The following is a 3,891-nucleotide window of genomic DNA, read 5'->3' as shown; positions in this document are numbered from 1 at the left end:
AGCTTTCTATCTCAGTGTGGAATGGTGGACACTCTGGGATGTGGGTACACGTCTGCAGAAGGAAGCCCCCATGGGAGATGCTAGCTGGAAGGAAAGCTGAGAAGGACAACTAGGTCTTGGGGTGCCTTCTGAGCACACAGTTTAATATCCTGGCCACTTGGGGTCCAGACAAGACCAGGGTTTAGTATTTTAATGGCCTTTACCCTGGTTCTATCATCAGGGAGCCACCTTCTTGAAGACTGTACAACAGAAATAGAAGCCTGCTCTTAACTGACTTACTCACTCCTAGAAAAATATCTCAGGATGGAACCCAGGGCTTGTCGTTTTAACTCTGTTATCTTGCTTAACAAAGCAAACAGTTAAACTAAGGAAGGAAGCCTCTGTGTCCAGGTATGGTCTATACTTTCACCCCATGGAATGCCATCTGTAGTTTAACATTTTAAACAATTTCATGATCTTCTTTTGCTCTCTTTTCAAGGCAAGATAATTACTAATACAACATTCTTTAATAAATCCCTGTTCAGGGGCGCCGGGGTGGCTCAGTTGGTTAAGCGACTGCCTTCAGCTCAGGTCATGATCCTGGAGTCCCAGGATCAAGTCCCACATAGGGCTCCCTGCTCACCTGGGAGTCTGCTTCTCCCTCTGACCCTCCCCCCTCTCATGCTCTCTCTCTCTCAAATAAATTAATTAATTAATTAAAAAAAAAGAGAAATCCCTGCTCATTAAACTAGGCAGCAGCATATAATCATACATTTTAATGTATTATGTTAAATAAAAAAGAACACAAAAGTGTGTGCAGAGCCGTCATTTTAGTTACAAATGTGCTCATGGAAGGGGTGACCTACTGAGGCAAGAGGAAACTTCACTTAAGCTACTGCCCAGGAAGGAGTGTAGCTTCCATGCTGGGCTCCAGCATCTTGACTACAATTGTTATTTAGAACTAGCCCAACTCTCAGCTGTTTACTTGGGATGACACCCAGAGGCATTTTTTACTTGAAACTTCGTAATACAGCAAAAGAATAAATTGAGGTGACCAGACCCATCTTAGAGAGAACTCTGTAAGTATTTTTACAGTCACAGTTAAATTAAAAAATAACTCATTACTATGCTGTGTGATTTTGATCTTGACTTCAAATCCCTCTACATGTAGATTTTGCGAAACCGAATCAGGCTTGGCTAACGGCTCAGTTCACATTTTCATTCTGTTTCACATTTTCTGTTCTGATTTATATGTAATTGTATGGTTCCTGTTATGTTTTCTATGCTGATATTTTTATTTATGAAGTGTGATCTTCTCTACTGAGGTGTTCAATTCCTTTATAACAGAGCTTTTAAATACTTATTGCAGAAAATTCACCTGTCTTTTTTTTTTTTAAGATTATTTGTTTATTTATTTGACACAGAGAGAACGAGAGAGAGAGAGACAGAGAGCAAGCACAAGCAGGGGGAACGGCAGGCAGGGGAGAAGCAGGCTCCCCGCTGAGCAAGGAGCCCAATGTGGGGCTCGATCCCAGGACCCTGGGATCATGACCTGAGCAGATGCTTAACTGACTGAGCAACCCAGGCACCCCACTCACCTCTCTGTCTTAAATTGCTGAGAGTTCTTAATGGCCTTGAACGTGCTTCATCTCTAATTTGTGCTGCAAAGTTACTGTTGCCTCTCATGGGGAAGCCCAGGAATGACATTCATTGCCAGGGTTCCTATAGCATTCTGGTCCAGTCTCTGAGGATTGTCCCTGATCTTGACCACAAGGTAGTACTTCCTGTGCATCACCTGCTGCAGCTACATGTGGTTCACCATCTAATCACTCATGCCCACTTTCAGGAAACGATGAAACCAAGAGATACCAAGTACAAAATGGCTACCACATGCTGGGCTTTGCGCTGAGTGCCTTACTTGCATTGATGTCATTTAGTTTCCCGCAACCCTGTGAGATGTTTCCTTATCTTCATGTTACTGATGAGGAAAGAAAAGTTCAGAGAGATTATGGAACTTGCCCAAGATCACACGACTTATAAATAACAGACTGAGGACTTGAACCCAAGTCTCTCTGACACCAGAGCCAGAGTTCTGAGCCAGCCTAATCTAGGGCCTCCTAAACAAAGAGTTGGAGATCTGCAAACTTGAAAGCAGTTGTGACAAGGCTAGAAGACTATGGAAGATTTTCTTTTCTTTCTTTCTTCTTCTATTTCTTTAAAAAGATTTATTTATTGGGGTGCCTGGATGGCTCAGTTGGTTAAGTGGCTGCCTTCGGCTCAGGTCATGATCCCAGGGTCCTGGCATTGAGCCCCATGTCGGGCTCCCTGCTTGGTGGGAAGCCTGCTTCTCCCTCTCCCACCCCCCCTGCTTGTGTTCCCTTTCTTGCTGTCTCTCTCTCTGTCAAATAAATAAATAAAATCTTAAAAAAGAAAAAAAAGATTTATTTATTTATTCTAGAGAGAGAGAGTGGGGGGAGGGGCAGAAGGAGAGGGAGAGACAGAATCTCCCGCAGACTCCCCGATGAGCGCAGAGCCTGACCAAGGGCTCCATCCTAGGACCCTGAGATGATGACCTGTGTGGAAATCAAGAGTCAGACGCTTAACCGACTGAGCCACCCAGGTGCCCTTCTTTCTTCCTTTAAAATGTTCTTCAATACTGTATTACATTTGCAATTTTAAAAAGAGGAGACAGAACCCTAATATTTAAAAATCCCGCTTCTTACAATCCTTCTCTTAACTAGAAATGTTATTTGATAAAGTCATTCAAGTGGTTGATAATTAAATGTGTAAGTCCTTGTATGATTCCATCATTAAGGGATGTTGAAAGTCATTATATTTAAATCTGATAGAATGTTTTCCTCATGGTTAGCGTGGGGTCAGGCGAGTGCATGGAGAAGAGGAAGCTATTGGACTTCCTTGCTGTGCATCATCCGAGGGTATCCCCACACTCTATCCCTCTCTCTAGTGATCCCAGCTAGAGTTCTTCACTCGAGTCCCCCAGTCTATAGCTCCATTTTCCAAGCTGCTCAAGTGTCCTAGCTTTTCCTTCTTCCCTGGACTCACTTCAGGTCAGCCTACATCATTGGCATGTCATGCAGAAATCCCATTACATACCTGTGGCCTGTGAGCATCTCAGAAGGTCATTCAATGACCTCATGGAGCATGCAATCCCTCCTCCCCAGCTGTCTTCATCTCTCAGGAAAGTGATCACTGGTTAGGGACTGGGACTATTCAGAAAGGAATGAATTCTGTTCCTTGCCAGGCTTTGCAAGAAGAGTGCTCAGTGGACTTGCCAAAGAGGCTTCTAGAACTGCTAAAGAGGAGCCCTTAGTTTGAGCTTTGTGTGAAGGGAAGAAGAAGGCTGACCACGGTCATCCAGGGTTTGTAGCGTACTTTGCGAATTATTGTTATATTTATAACTCTATCTAAGAAGGTAGATCAGAGCTATGGGAGGCAAATTTTGGTGCGCAGAAAAAGTCTGAGGTTGGTGACTCAGCAGCACTGTTACTGGTTCCTAAACTCAGTTCCTTCCTAGAAGGAGTGGAATGGCGTGGGCATTTCCCTCTCTCTAGCAGCTTATGCCGGTAGAAAGCAGGCCAGCAAACTACATGGCTGCCACGTAGGGTAATTTGGGGGATACTAGGAAGCACCCCCAACCCTACCAAGAATACTTCTCAAAGAGCTGTGGAGACCGCAGGGACAAGAGAAATTTAGAGTCAGTCCAGGGAAGCCCCAGAAGGGAGACATCCCCACATATTGGCTCTGGGGTCTGGAAGGAGGGCAGGAGCATCAGTGGAAGTGACTAGAGTTTGGGGAGGTAACCCTCAGATTACGGATGCGCATGGATATCTCTCCTCAACCTCTAGATTCCAGTGTTCTGACCTGGATCTGAACATTGGAGGAGGCGCTGAT

This window comes from Neomonachus schauinslandi, chromosome 6 (assembly GCF_002201575.2).
Source record: "Neomonachus schauinslandi chromosome 6, ASM220157v2, whole genome shotgun sequence".
Taxonomy (NCBI): Eukaryota; Metazoa; Chordata; class Mammalia; order Carnivora; family Phocidae; genus Neomonachus; species Neomonachus schauinslandi.
The sequence above is the reverse complement of the archived record's forward strand: the minus strand, read 5'-3'. Positions refer to the sequence as shown.